The sequence below is a fragment of the Hyla sarda genome, chromosome 8 (genome assembly GCF_029499605.1).
Source record: "Hyla sarda isolate aHylSar1 chromosome 8, aHylSar1.hap1, whole genome shotgun sequence".
Lineage (NCBI taxonomy): Eukaryota > Metazoa > Chordata > Amphibia > Anura > Hylidae > Hyla > Hyla sarda.
Window position 1 is genome coordinate 155,728,828 of NC_079196.1, and position 16,604 is coordinate 155,745,431.

Below are 16,604 nucleotides of genomic sequence, written 5' to 3' on the forward strand. Positions count from 1 at the left end.
GAGTAGCGGGTGGCGGTCTCTGGCCCCGCAAAAGTCACTGCAATTGATTGATTTAAAGCACCCGCTTTAAATCATTGTTCTGCAGCGACCTCTGTTGGGGCAGGGGAGGGGGGGGACTGGAAAGAAAAGAAATTCCTGTGGAACATACAACAGCTGATAAGTACTGGAAGGATTAAGATTTTTAAATAGAAATAATTTACAAATCTATATAACTTTCTGGCACCAGTTGATTTAAAAAAAAAAAAAATGTTTTCCAGTGGAGTACCCCTTTAATATGCTAACCATGATTGTGAATTATACAGAATGCTAATTTTACTCAGTCAACGAAGGGCGGGTTTCTCAACTCAAAGGCTAAAGACGTGTGAAGGGTTTAAAGGGAATGAATAATGAATTCTGCAGAGCTCTGTGACACATTAGATTATCTAAAACAGCAAACTCAAAAGGCCAAGCCAATAGGTCAAAAGCTATTTTTCCTACTTTGCCTGTGTTTGCTTAATTTTATCCATCTCTACATATAAATGACAAACAACCTTTCAGCAAATTTAAAGGCTGTCTACTAGTTAAATGGGTTAATTATAATCAAACTATATAAAATGATCCCACACCTACAGAATAGGGAATAAGCAGATGAGTAGTGGGGGTCCGACTGCTGGAAACCCAACAACTCACAAGAACTAAGGTCAACTGTCCTTTAAGTAAATGAAGTGGAAGCTTTCTTGGCGACCTCAATGAAGGAGATTTATCAATCTTTTCAATTGTATGGCTTTTATATGACTATATATATATATATATATATATATATATATATATATATATATATATTATTTTATTTTTTATTTTTTTACTTACTTTTGCTTACATGCAACCTATTTATCAAATCAAATAGGCACAACCTTGATAAATAAATCACACGTAAGCAAAACCTGGGAAACCTGCTTACAAAAGCATTTTTTAAAGCAGAAAAGTTTTCCCTTATGTTAATAGCTGAAATCCTTTATCTACCCTTTATTACCAGTAGCGTTGCTAGAAAGTGATGGGAAGGGGGGGCGTACCCCATCGGGTGATACCCTGACTGGCCTGCCTGGCACTAAATAGCTGCACTCCAACTATCCCGCAAAAACCCATCCACCCTCCTCAGAAATTAAAAAATATTAAAAACATACTATGCCGCACCATGAATATCCGTACTCTGAAGGCTTTTTTGTCTAATTTTGAGCCCGCATTTTATGACATGGGTGGGCGGAGTCTTGCATCGCTGCGCTGAGGGCGGAGTTTACGCCAGGAAGGAAAACAGCGCAGCACCAAGCACATAAACAATAGTGAAGCCACAAAAAAAATAAAAAAAAGGCTCGGTACGTTTCCCACCCCAGAATGTGCATGAAGCTGTATTACTATGGATGGTTCTTGTTTTTTAAAGGAAGCATTTTAGTGCCACATATGGGTTATTTACGTAGTCTATAAAAATTCATACACAATTATTTTGTGCTTTATTCTATTTTAACACAACAAAAAAAAATTTATTTGGTGGGTACGCCAGCATGTACGTGTCCTAAAATTAACAAGGTGTGCAGTGTGTATTTTCAACCTTAAAATTAAGAGTTATTAGTTATATAATACATTTTTTCTATAATTAACATTAATGTAGTAGCTTTGTTTCATGATGCAGGACAAGAACAGTTGTTAAAGTGGGTGTTAATTTCCTTTTCTGCAGACGTATGCACTTTCTGTAAGCCAGGTTGGACCTGGAATACATATGCGACTTTTAAATGGAGATGCGACTATCGCATTTAAAAAATATATGACCACTGCAAAGTAAAAAAATAAATAAAATGACTACATGAGCAGAGTTCAGAAATGTGCTTTGGAATAAGCAAAAATCTAAAAGTCGCAGCATGTATAGAAAAGTTGAACGTGCGCAAGTACATGTGGCTTTTTTTTTTTTACGCAAATTTTTTTTTACTACGGAGCTTGATAAATCTCCTTCAATGACTTTTCAACACTGTCAAGGACTGAACTGGGCAACTATCAGAAGTCCCATGGAGAGTAAATAAAGCAGTGGCCAAGCATGTGTGATGTCGCTTCATTCACTGGAGGACAACTGACATCTGTTTTTATGCTCATTGGGGGTCTAAACAATAGGACAACCACCAATTAGCTAATTATACCCTATCTTGTGGATAGAGGATAACATTTAATCTTGGGATAACTCCTTTAAGAGGGATCATGATTACTTTTTATTTTTTTTACAGATGCCTGGGGTGGTACATATAAAGCTATACTCAATCTTGAACCCCCCGCAACTGCTGTGCTGACACTCTAGGTCCCTAGTTACTTCCTGATTGCCGGTACACATTGTCTTCGTAGAAACTGCCAACTCGGCCAATCAATGACTGAGGTGGGACACTTCTGTGGCCAGTGATTGGCTGAGTTGGGCAGTTTTGTGTAGACAGCATTTCACCAACAAGCAGCCGAGAATATTGTTACAGCACCTCTAGCCATCTGCAAAAAAAATAAATAAAAAAAAAACTGTCACCAGACAACCCTTTTAAGTAAAGGGGAAAATGGCTTGTAATCTAGTGTTGCATAGTATTAGTAAATTGACACAAAAACAGTCTGACAATCTAGTGGTCTCCAAACTATGTCTCTCTGTTAGAAAACTACACAGCTCCTGTAGTTGTCATACCACGTTAAGTGTTGTAGTACTACTACAGCTGATGTATTTTAGGCTGGGGAACACTCATAAAGGCCTAGAGGTATAAAGCTGACCAGAGAAACCCATATAGAGAAAAATCTTAATTTGAGGACTATGCAACAAGGATGTCAAATTCACGTAATTGCAGGACAGTAACCTCCAAAGTAATGTTGTAAAGCTGTATAATGTGTGACATCAGCGTGGGGGGGGGGGACACAAAAGGTACAGGCTTTTGGCACCATTGAACTCCAATGCAAATAATTGATAAATGACTTGGAACATTTACCATTGAATTCAACAGGAAGCCTATACAATCTACTACGGTAGCTCCAGGAATAAATTCATGATCAATCTTTTTAAATTCAAATGTCAAGCAGAACTTTTTCAGTTTCTTTTTGTTGTGTTCTGTCATAGGACGAAAGGGGCAGCGGCTGTATTTCATCCAAGGTTTTATTATGGCTGCACCAAAAAGAAGTGTTCTGCATGTCTATGGAATTGGCATTTCTATGGAGACACCGCATTTTCAAGTGGTCCTAGCACTGGCACACGCTGTCTGTAGAATATCCTTCTACAAAAGAGCCAAAGTGTTTAATTCCCAAGCAGCACCACCACATGGGAAATTAATCACTACATTCAAATCAATGGTGTATGAAAATGGCCCAGCTTTTCCCCCAGATGTTCTGGTTTATTGGAAGGTAATAAGCAATGACATTACATAATTAGTAAGTAGCGCTGTGAGAAATATCACAGTACCACTTGCTTCTGTGTTCTGCAGTCACTGATTCCCTTTGCCCAGCGATACCCCAGCCCCATGCTGTGCGAGGTGGCCACCTTTTTTTTATTTTTTTTTTGGGTCAGTAAAGCCAAATGGGCCCTGCTGGACAGGTTAAATCAGTGATGAGGATGAATTGCTAAATCAGCATTGCAGCCCCATCTTTTTTAGGGCTGATGGAGCTCCCAAAAGGTCAGACCCCCACCAACAAATCATAATATGATGGCATATCTTTGTGATATATAAAGAATAAAACATTACAGTAATACTTCAGACACAACACAACCTTTACAGATGAAGCCTTGATAGCAAATGGTTAACAACACAACACACAGAACGCTTTTATTTTTTATTACTGATATTTTAGCTTTGTGGTAAATTATCACAGTCTAACTAGTAAATTATTTTTATTATGCAGAACAGACTATAAAGATTTTACAAGCATTCCGATCACAGTTCTTTGAGACCATAACGTCAGTCACTGCCCACAGAGCTGCAATTTACACTATGCGAAAAACCAAGAGTTGTCAGCTATTACTGATATTCTGTGTATTAATGCCACTTACTTTAGGTTTAACCTGGATTAAAGGGGTACTCCGGCCCTGAGACATCTTATCACCTTATCCAAAGGATAGTGGATAAGATGTCTCACTGCTGGGGACCCCCGCAATCTTGTGTTTGCCACCCACCTGTTTGAGCTGCATGCCGCGATGCCAGCTCACAAACATCCGGGTGGCGACCACGGGGCAGGAGAATCGGGACATCCCAAATCCGCCCCCGTGTGACGTCACCCCCCGCCCCCGCTATGCAAGTCTATGGGAGGGGGCATGACTGACACATACATTCCAAACACAGTCTGCGAACGAGGCCCCAATCAAAGCCTTAGACACACAGATGTGATGACACCCAACAAAATATAACCAGAAAGCGATGAGCTTGTCGATTCTTCCAAACCCAATCCCCATGCTTAGGAAAGATCTGTGCTTGTCTTGGGGTTAAATGGCTGTGTTGTGAGAGAACAATAATGCTGTGGCTATCTTTTTGTGAACTGGGTATTTCCTGTTGGAGTTTGTTCTCTCAAATTACCAATACCATAGTTCATTGTTTGTTTAATTCCTTGATTTGCATTCCATTCAAAATGCCAGTGTTTTCTAACCAGGGTGCCTAAAGCTGTTGCAAAATGATCTCTCACCCACCCAGCAGTCCCTCCACCCATTGAAGTAGGACAGGCTCCCTTTGCACATCTGAATAGTGATGTCATGTCTCAACGCACTGCAACCTGGGAATACCAGAGACCTGAGTAAATTTGAATGCTGATAAAAATAAATATTGGGGTGATAATTACAGAAGAATTGCCGGACAACAGTCACACACAGGTACAGACACTATATTATGAACTACACTAACTTTACAGCCCCTGAAGCATAGTCAAATAAAAAAAAAAAATCCTGTAATACCCATTTAAGATCTGTTGGATTCCTGACTCACATGGGTGTGTATCTTATTAGGCTCTGCAGTGGTGCTAGGAGGTATGGATGGGCTTCTCTGCATCCGGGATGTGAATAACTTACATCCATGCAGTAAATGTTCTCAGCACCTCCTTCTGATGTAGTCAGCAAGATCTTGCAAGTACATCAGAATGAAGCGATGGGGTGAATACTACACACATGTAAGTTATTCAACTCCCAGGCCCAAATAAGCCCATCCACACCTTCTAGCACCACCGCAGAGCATAATTAGATACACATGCACCTGACGGATTCAAGAATCCATCAGATGAACTGAAACATCCCATAACCATGAACCTTTTGGGTGGATCAACAAACTGTAAGGTAAGTGATCTGCATCCCCCCCCCCCCCCAAACTATCTATACATTGTAGAAAAATGCATTCTTAGAAATGACCACAGGTCCTCTTTTAGTCTATTAAAGTGTTCCTGTCATTAGTAAGATTTTTTTTTTTTTTTTATGCTTAAAAATGGGCACTGTCAGATTCAAGAGATTTTTATATGTTGTACATCTTGGCAGAACATTAACTTTTCTAATATACTTAAGAAAATGTTATTTCCTTTTTATAAAAATCATGGCTTATAAAATCATGGCTTTGTCCAAGCTAAAGCACAGGCATGGACAAAGTCCAGTAAGTGAGGGTGGGCTAGCACTCCTCTGTGCTCTCTCCTGTCTGAAAGGACTCCTCTGTGCACCCTCCTGTCTGATAGGACTCCTCGGTGCTCTCTCCTGTCTGATAGGACTCCTCTGTGCTCTCTCCGGTCTGATAGTACACAGAGGAGTGCTAGCCGACCCTCACTTTATGGACTTAGTCCATGCCTGTGCTTCAGCTTGGACAAAGCCATGATTTTTATAAAAAGGGAATAACATTTTCTTATGAAGTATATTAGAAAGGTTAATGTTTTGCCAAGATGTAAAACATACAAAAAGTTTTTTTATCTGACAGTGCCCATTTAAGTCAGTGTAGTAATGTGCCTTAAGACCTGTTGGCATAATAATATGAATGTTTTTATATGTATAATACCCTTTGATCTATGTATTACTATGCTCACTCTTTATGCATTTCTCTAGGAGTCTGAGGGCGTTTCTCTAGGAGAATGATGAGCTCCTTTCCTCCCTCTCACTTGCCATGAGGTCTGCAGAAACATTTTTAGATTTGCAAAGCTTTGTGCCTTAAGTGCATGCTCTATAAAACTCTAATGCAGCCATGTGAAACTATATGGTGCAAATAAAACCTGCATTTTGTGGCAAAAAATTAAACATTTTACATGCTTTTTATAACCCTAAAGCAGCCATGTGGAACCTGTATGGTATAAATCAGGAGTGGATATATCGCCTGTGCAGCCGGTTTAGCTGCACAGGGGCCCAGCATGTGAGGGGGCCAGCCACCCTTTGAAAGGGCGCTGAGCCGCCATTGTTTACTGTTCCAAAGCAGCCACGGTGCATAATAGCGTAGCGGGCACTTTAGTGAGTCTGCAGCTGGCCAACGCAAGTGACGTACCTCCGCAGACCCACGCAGGAGGTCGTCGGTGACGTCACTCTTCAGGCCGCCACCGGAGTGGGGAAGCGCTGTGCAGGTTAGGTAAGTGTGTCTTTATGTATGTGCATGTGTGTTGGGGGGGGGGGGGGGGGCTATGCTACCTAATGTGGGGAATCCAGGCCACCTAATGTGGGGAATCTAGGCCACCTAATGTGGGGAATCTAGGCCACCTAATGTGGGGAATCCATGCCACCTAGTGTGGGGAATCTAGGCCACCTAATGTGGGGAATCTAGGCCACCTAATGTGGGCAAACTATGCTACCTAATGTGGGCAAACTATGCTACCTAATGTGGGCAAACTATGCTACCTAATGTGGGCAAACTATGCTACCTAATGTGGGCAAACTATGCTACCTAATGTGGGCAAACTATGCTTCCTAATGTGGGGGGGGGGGGGGGGTCCTCCTGAGCAACTGATATGGGTGGGGTCCCCCCTGAGCAAGTAACATGGAAATGCTTCTCTTTTGAAAAAACTGCAAGGAATTACTGGTCTGGATCTCAAAGGTGTACAGCTCATACTGGTGAAAGCTGGATGATACACTGCACTGAGGAAAAACAGGGACATAACACATTCCTCCCCTCAGAAAAAGGACCCTGGACCAAAAAGGCTTGATTTCCATGGTTCATTTAAAAAATTAAAGAGACCCCTAGTTCCCTTTTTTTAAACCAGTTTTTCACATATTTTGCAGTAACATTTTTTAAGTTAAGTATATTAGGAAACTCCTTAATTTTAAGGAAGTATTAAATAGAAAAAAAGATGTTTCTAACAACAGTAACACTTTGGCCAGCATTTATCATTGTAGGTGTAAGTGAAGCATTTTTCTACACCTGTAGGAGCACCACATTAAATAGTTACAGAGCATTTCATAATTTTCTGCAAGTCACATTTTCTGAAATTTTTCTCCTGACATACACCAAAAAGCTAAGTCTGGGCTGGTGTAGTTTTAAAGACTTATCAGTGGCTTTGCGCCATTTAACCCTTCCATATCACGAGTATTGCCAAAATCAGTGGATTGCTACTCAAAACCTACAGAAATGTGCAAACCAAAAGGGGACTTTTTTGCGCCTTTTCTAGACACAAAACAAACAAACAGTCTAAAGACAATGATAATGAATAATTCTTGAATAGGAGCACCTTGGCATAGCCCACTGAAGAAGGTCTGGACGGACCAAAGCATTCAGTCCTAGTCTAGTGCCTAGTCTAACATTTTGAATAAAACTCATAGTTTGGCTGGTACTTTATAACAGGGGAAGTGGCCAATGGAAAAAGATTGTGGGGTCAGGTACAATAGAGGAGGAAGTGCTCTTCACAGCCCATCTGTACTCTAGTTCATAGAGTTCTAAGCAAGAGATCTAGACACTGCTTGTTCTATTGGCAACTACAGTATATGGCTGTGTAAAGGGATGCTGAAGAATGCAGAATAAATTTGTGCATTCCAACATATCATATATATATTTTTTTTAGTTTTTCACTTATGTAATTAAATGAGTATAAACATAGCAAAATCCTATAGAAGCATATGATAACAGTGGCGGATTTGCTAAGTCATAAATCACCTACATGCCACCTACCGGCTGTTTCTGACTAATGTAGGGCAAATGCCAAAAAGTCACCTAAATTGCACTAGACAGTCCAACAGCATTTTATCACTACCAGTGACAGGATGTCTAGTAGATTTTCGTTTTTCTGGTAAAATATTTTGTAAAGCTCAGAAAAGGACTACAAAAATAAGTCAAGGACGGTTGCCACGATCACACCCTATCGGTCCAGCCAAGACATTAGAGAGAGTGTGATGGTGCAAGGGTTAAGGCCACCAGACCTCTGGGTATACACTACTAGTCCCAGCAAGTCACCAAATTAACCCTTAGATAAACGTGTTTCCACCAGAGCTGCCTTCAGAAAGGTGAGCTCATATATTTAGAGATCAAAGACCAGAGCTGATTAATTAAACATTTAATCTGATAAAAGGTATCACAGTGCTGACTATATAAAAATACAGAAACAAATGACATACAGGTATAAAAATATATAAAAGAGTTTTGCAAGGCAAGTTCAGAAAACAAAAGATGAAGTTCTTACAGCATGATGATATAGCAGTCCTTGTCAGTGAGAGTCCAGCTCTTGTCAGCCTTTGGCACAGCCTTGAACAACAGTTGAGTCCAGCATTTTTAAATCTTATCTCTGCTTCTTTGGAGGGAAACTCCATCCCCCCCCTCCCCTCTGATCCCACCAGGTGGGGCATCTCTCTTCCTGACCCCTTATCTGTTTGATTATATGATGGGACCAGAGTGCATGACTTCAAAAGGAGATACACAAACCCACAGTGTGAATGACCTCTCACCCCCAGGTCTTAGTTTATACACAGATATAATTATAATACACATATAGGATTTAATACTCAGGCCTTGGGCCTGACAACGGTCAATAAACAGATTTTCGGCAGGAGCTGCCTGTTAAAGAACAGAAGCAGATAAGATCCTGAGTCAGCAGCTGGTTATCATAACATGAAGCATTGTTCACATTAGTACGGATGTCAGCTGCAGACACAAAGACTGTGTGGAGAGAAAGCTACAAGAGGCCAATAAGTGATCCCTTTCAGCTTTGCACGTACCGCTGTCTGCACTAGAAGAAGGTGCTATCATTTGCATTGATGCTACATTTAATAAATTGTTTTCCTTTACTTATTACAGGGACAATTAACCTCCCAGAGAGGCATAAGGAATGAGGCTGATAGAAAAATTTGGCACAAAGTAGCCAAATAGTTAACTCGTTCCCGAAAATTTACATATATGTCCATCAAAGAACAACTTAAGGCAGTGTTTCCCAACCAGTGTGTCTCCAGCTGTTGCAAAACTACAAATCCCAACATGCCCAGACAGCCAAAGGCTGTCTGGGCATGGTGGGAGTTGTAGTTTTGCAGCAGCTGGAGGCACACTGGTTGGGAAACACTGCCTTAAAGGGGTACTCCGGTGAAAACCTTTTTTCTTTTAAAATCAACTGGTGCCAGAAAGTCAAACAGATTTGTAAATTACTTCTATTAAAAAATCTTAATCCTTCCTGTACTTATTAGCTGCTGAATACTACAGAGGAAATTATTTTCTTTTTGGAATTCTCTCTGATGACATCACGAGCACAGTGCTCTTTGCTGACGTAATTATTATAATAATGATAACTCTTTATTTATTGTTGTCCTTAGTGGGATTTGAACCCAAGGCCCCAGCACTGCAAGGCAGCAGTGCTAACCACTGAGCCACCATATTGCCCTTAGCATACATCTGCTATGCACGGTTGCTAAAATGGACAGATATGTCAGCAGAGAGCACTGTGCTCATGATGTCATCAGTGTTCCAAAAATAAAGGAATTTCCTCTGTAGCATTCAGCAGCTAATAAGTACTGGAAGGATTAAGATTTTTTTATAGAAGTTATTTACAAATATGTTTAACTTTCTGGCACCAGTTGATTTAAAAGAAAAAAGGTTTTCACCGGAGTACCCCTTTAAGGCCTTATGCCAAACATGTATATGACAGTGAATGCTTGGGCTCAGGAGCTGTGCCTGAGCTATCACTGTGGGAGCTTGGCGGTGAAGGACAAGGCTCCTGCTGTAATGGCTAAAGATGGAGAAACACTGATCCCATTCATTCAACCATTTTACATGAGTAAACAGCGATTGTGGTACCTAAATGGTTAGACAAAGGGAGAGCGTTTATTTTGTCACCCTATCGATGAGTTTCATAATAGCCAGGTGAATGCCCTCAGGTCTGGGATCTTTGTTCTCGCTTGCTAACCTTACAAAATCGTATATATGTATGCATAAATGTTAAAAAGAAAAGGAAAAATAACAAAAAAAAAAAAAAAAGCAAAATGTACCTCAAAATGGTGATAAGTGTTAAGGCTAATTCATTAAGCCTGTATTTGTGGGAGGGGCGGGATTTCGCTATAAGAACCCGCGGCGGTACCTGTGCTTGACGCCGCGGGTTCGTCACGTGATGAGTGGTCAGCTGACACACCGAGTCAGCTGACCGGAAGCTGTCTCCAGTGGTGCGGTACGGGTAAGTGGCCGGGGCTGGCCTGGGTGGCGGCGTTTCTCCGCAGCCACCTCTCCGGAGGTAAGCCGGAGTCCGGGGGTGTACCCTCGGCCAGGCCCCGGCCCCAGTTTCAGCAACAGGGGGACACGCGTCCCACGTGGCCTGTTTTCCTCTACCGGCCGGTCAGGCACGGCAGTGTATTACGAGTCCCCACCGTTAGTGGGACTCGTGACGGGGGCATGCTGCTGTTGTCTGGGGATGGCTGCATGAGCCCTCGCTCCCACACGAACCCCCGTGGCAGTACGGAACCGGCATGTCTACAGCCGGGTCGGTGCTGTCACCTCGGGTTTTCTGCCTGGTAACTAGCCCCTGCTTGTTGTATTGGGGGAGCTTACAGGCTATCATAACCCCCGGTGCCTGTCATGGTTATGTAGTGTCTATCGTGTGTCGGTTACCGGGTCCACAACGGTGTGGTGAGGGATTAGTCACATGCAGTTATTTTTATGCCAGCACGTTCTCTGGCTGTTCATCTCTGCACTTTACTATAAGGGGTTAATTATATGCCAACATGCTCTCTGACTGCTCCACTCTGCGCATTACAGTAAGGGGTTAATTAGATGCCAGCACGCTCTCGACTGCTCCGCTCTGCATACTACAGTAGGGGTTAATTATATGCCAGCATGCTCTCTGGTTGTTCTGCGCTGCATATTACAGTAGGGGTTAATTATGCGCCAGCACGCTATCTGGCTGTTCCGTTCTGCACATCACAGTAGGGGTTAATTACATGCTGGCACGTTCTCTGGCTGCTCAGCGCTGCACTTTACTATAAGGGGTTGATTTATGCCGGCATATTCTCTGGCTGCTCAGCTCTGCACTTCACTATAAGGGGTTAATTATATGTCAGATGCCTGCACGCTCGCGGCTGCTCCGCTCTGCATATTACAGTAGGGGTTATTAATGCCAGCACTCACTCTGGCTGCTCCGCACTGCACATTACAGTAGGGGTTAATTATGTCAGCACGCTCTGACTGCTCCACTCTGCACACTACAGTAAGGGGTTAATCAGATGCCAGCATGCTCTGAATGCTCCGCACTGTACATTACAGTAGGGGTTAATTATGCCAGCATGCTCTGACTACTCCGCTCGGCACATTACAGTAGGGGTTAATCATATGCCAGCATGCTCTCTGGCTGCTCCACTCTGCACATTAAAGTAGGGGTTAATTATATGTCAGCATGCTCTCTGACTGCTCTGCACATTACAGTAGGGGTTAATCATATTCCAGCACGCTCTCTGACTGCCCCGCTCGGCACATTACAGTAGGGGTTAATAAATTATATGCCAGCATGCTCTCTGACTGCCCCGCTCGGCACATTACAGTAGGGGTTAATTATATGTCAGCATGCTCTCTGACTGCTCTGCTCTGCACATTTCAGTAGGGGTTAATTATATGCTAGCACGCTCTCTGGCTGTTCCGCTGCATATTACAGTAGGGGTTAATCATGCCGACACGCTCTCTGGCTGCTCCGCATTTTACAGTAGGGGTTAATTGTATGCCAGCACGCTTCTGGCTGCTCTGCACATTATATTAAGGTGTTAATTATGTCGGCTCACTCTCTGGCTGCTTCGCTCATGCACAGTGCAGGGGCTTTGTCATATACTTGCAGTGCATGCATGGCTACGTTATGAAAGCTTGTGATATATATGTTCTCTTTACAGGTATAATAATAATAATATAAAGTTAAAGGGGGGGGTTTCTTCTAGCTATCAGATGATCGAGCACATCATATACGTACTTAATTATTCATGTCAGGATGTTGGGTAGGTTTAGCTACATAAAAAAAAAGTTATACGGTACTCACGCTTACAGGATTTATACCGTAAACACGTTCATAGGTTTTTACAGTATACATGCTCGTGGGATTTATGATGTGCATACGCTCAGAGGGTTCATACGATACACTCGCTGCTAGTGTTTATACTTTACAAATGCTCGTAGGATTCATTGTACATACACTGGTAGGATTCATACAGTACACACGCTCGTAGGATTCATACAGTGTACTAGCTAGTAGGGTTTGTGCAGTGTACTCGCTCGTGGGGTTCATGCGGTATATACGCTCGCAGGTTTATGCTGTACGTGCGCTTGCGGGTTTATGTTGTGCGTACGCGCAGAGGGTTTATGCTGTACACTCGCTGGTAGTGTTTATACTGTACACACGCTAGTAGGTTTCATGTCATACATACGCTCGTAGGAAGTATGCTGTACATAACACTCACATACATACGCTCATAGATTCATGTTGTACATAAAAAAATAAATTAAAAAATTAATAAATGAATAAAAACTACCGATCCTCTGTGACAAACACTTCGTCAGCCAGGTTGGTCCATGGTAGTTAAAGGGTCACTCAAGGGTACGTGTATATTGTCCTCACGCTCACAGAATACATACTGTACACACGTTTGTAGGGTTTATACTGTATTCACGCCCGCAGGGTTTATACTGTACTCACGCTCGTTGGATTTGTACTGTACTCACGCATGTAGGATTTATACTGTTCACACGTTCATAGGTTTTACAGTATACACGCTCATAAAGGTTACATTGCACGTATGCTCAGAGGGTTTATACCGTACTCTCGTTGGTAGTAGTTATGCTGTACACATGTTCGTAGGATTTATATTGCACATAGGCTCAGGGTTCTTACGGTACACTGGCTGGTAGTATTCATACTTCACACATGCTCATAGGGGTTATACAGTATACTCGCTCGTAGAATTGATGCGGTATACACTCCCGCAGGTTTATACTGTGCCTTTGCTGGTACACACTGCACACACGCTTGTAGGATTCATGTCATTCATACGCTCGTAGGAAGCATACTGTACGTAACACTCTCACATACGAACGCTCACAGATCCGCTGGTGCTGTCACATGTTATATCCGTTTGTTACTTCGATACTATGGACAGGTGTTTATTGACATGGTAGCATTTACAGTGGGCATTTGTTCATATAGTTCGTTTGTATATACGCACACACAGTTCATTCGGGCTATATGCTCAGGGTTTCATGCTAATGATTACTTCATGTAGTTCACACGATATAGTGTTTATCGATGCACTTTTGTAGGTGCATTGTAGTGTCTGCAGTGCATATAGTTGCATAGCATTGGGGCACATGCGTTCCACACTTTAGTGTTATACAGCTGTTGCGGTCAGGGCCTCATAGCTACCATGTCAGCAGGGCAATGGGACTCAGTAGTTGTTACTGACACGTTTCCTCAGCAACAGCCTCACGACACATAGGCGGTGTATACCCATTATACCTGCCTCGTCTGCAGGGGGGGTACATTGCGTAATTGTTGTTACTGATACGTCTTCAGAACAACGATAACTTCACACATAGGCGGTGTATACCCATTATACCTGTCACGTCTGCAGGGGCATATATATATTGCATTATTGTTGTTACTGACATATTTTCAGAACAATTATAACACAACCCATAGGTGTAGTTGTTGTACAGCGTCAGACATCGGATATTTAAATTCATGTGTTGTATTATATATTAGTGCTTAATGCAATCATTTACTCATACGGGCCATGTGTGTAAAAGTTTGTCTGTGTATCTGCTTATAGTTGATTCAGTGCATATTCGCTCATGCAGTTCATTCTAGACATACGTTCATGAGTTGTTCAGTGCACGCGCTGAGTTTTGAACATACACCCATATAGTTTGTCTGGGCATATGGTCGTAGATTGCTGAGCATGCGGTCGTGGTGTTAGTAAGGGGCATATGGCCTTGTTGGTCATGCTGGACCTACGTTCATATGGTCATGGTCTGCATATAGGTCATGCTAGGCTTACATTTATGGTTTTCATATTCGGTATACATTTATAGGTTCATTAGGTACATATGTTTTCATGATATTATGTTATGGTGTTTAGTCCATACATCCATGTCTTTGACTCTGCGCAGGTTTCATGGTGTTGGGCGAACCTGTGCATGGATAATTCGGAGGGTCATCCTTAGCTGCGCATACATATATATCGTACACGTATATATCTGGGGTTCGGTTGGTTATTTGCCTAGTCGACAGGCTAAGTATGGTTACGTCTTATTTTGGCTTCAGGTTTGTCACATACTTTGGTTCAGGCTTTAAGTTCGACTGGACCAGTCACGTCTACAGGTCAGTCCGGATACAACCTGACACGACTTCAGGTTGTCGACAGTGTCGTTATATACGTCATGTTATTCACCCGTTGGGTTATGCACAGGGATATAGCTTTATTTTTCGTTGTTGATTGCCATTTACTTTTGGCCTGTCACGTCTACAGGACGGTCCAGTTGCAACCTGACACGACTTCAGGTTGGCGGAAACGTTGCTATGGATCCATAGGATTACTCAGCATTTGGTTTGGGCATACAGGGACTTGGCTCTGTGTGGTTGGTTTTGTTGTCTCGGCTTCAGATTGACGTTAGTAATCAGGTGTTGGTTGAGTTTCATCGTCATGTTTGCTGCGTTAGTGGTTTCGTTGCCAGTCACATCCATAGGTTGGTCGCAGTGGTAACCTGACACAGGTTTAGGTTAGTGACTTGGTGGTCATTTGCGTATGCACGTTGTTAGCACTTGGAGTTGTGCATACGGGAATAGAGTTGTTCCCTGTTGAGACTTTTTTTTCACGTCCACAGCCACTGAGATCATCTAACAAGCAGTCTGGAATACCTACACCATGTTTACGACAGACACTCAGAGGATGTCTCAAGTGCATTTTGTTCTTACTTGCATTTGAGTTTTGCCACTCTTCTTTGAATCCAGCCCCTCTAGCCGTCAGCCCTGGCAGCTGGCTTAGTTAGTTGGCTAGCTGACGTTTAGGTAATTCTCCATTGGGACATCAGGACGGCTTAACGCGCTGTCCTTCAGTTGCCATGGTTTCCTAACGTGAGAAGAATTACATTTAGGTGCATGGCCGTAGTTACAAGAACTTTACAGGGATGTAAATAATTACTTATTGAAACTTTATAGCAGATGAATGTTAGTGTCAGCTTATCATCATATGGCATTTTCGCAAGTCCCACGAGTGATGCTCAGCTAAGTATTGCAATCTTCGCTTCCGCATGTCAAGGGTCCAATGGGGTCAGCGGATGCCATTGTTTAGGGGGCAGCACTCCCTGCAGGTTGTTTGTCAAGCATGTTCGTATTCTTGTTAATTCTTTAGCAATCCGTCCTTTATATCCAGTCATTCCCTTAGCATTAAGCCTGCTGCACCGGCGTCACATCATGGTGGGCCAGCATATGTGGTTAGGTAATAGGGGTGCTGGGGACCCAGTACCTACATGCGCTATACCCACATTTCATAGTCTGTAACGCACGATGCATTTCAGTCATTGGTCATGGGGTTGTTGCACGAGTTAATAGCGCTGTGTTCTCATTATGAGTTTTGCCCTCTATTTTCCAGGTGTACTCCTAGGCGGCAGTATATGGCACAACTCAGACTGCCTAGATAGGTCACAGGATAGTAGGGAACAGGAGTTTAGTAAGAGGTTCAGTTAGGTATACGATTGAGCACCGACTACAAAGAACACTATAGCTTGCCATGGAAAAAATATAAACATTGTGGTTCTCAAATATGGCAACATACTTAAAGGAAATCTGTCATCAGAATCACCTGCACTAAACCTGTTACACAGGCTTGTAGTGCGGGTGATCCTGATTAAAACGCTCCTTACCTGGTTAAAAATGGTTCAGCGGTTCTTAAGATATCTATATTTTTAGTTTTCCGTTATTCCCTGGCTTGGGACTCAGTGGGAGGTGTTATCATCTCGGACTCGGCCACACGTCTTTCTAGCTGGGCGGAGCTGCCGCCCGGCTCATGAATATTCATGAACTTATCCTCGTGGTCTAACTCCTTTTTCTCGGTCTGGTGGGGAGGACCGCGCATGCGCTGCGTTCCGTACACCCGGAAGCGGCGTTCTTCCCCCGGCTTCACTCGAGCTGCGGCCCTATACAAGTAAGAAGACGGGCTGCATGAGTGAAAAGGGGTGGGAGGAAGGGAG

General features: G+C 42.7%; 1 protein-coding gene across 9 annotated transcripts in view; it reads right to left on the bottom strand.

Moving 5' to 3' along the window:
- SNX29 (sorting nexin 29) overlaps nt 1-16,604 on the bottom strand; it is an 819,108-nt gene that overhangs the window by 778,314 nt on the left and 24,190 nt on the right. Inside the window, exon 2 of one of the 9 annotated variants that reach the window (XM_056534824.1) lies at nt 16,278-16,550. The exons of the other annotated variants lie outside the window; for them this stretch is intronic. The gene's annotated coding sequence lies outside the window, so the exon portion shown is untranslated. The remainder of the gene's footprint in view (nt 1-16,277; nt 16,551-16,604) is intronic. 9 annotated transcript variants of the gene reach the window in all.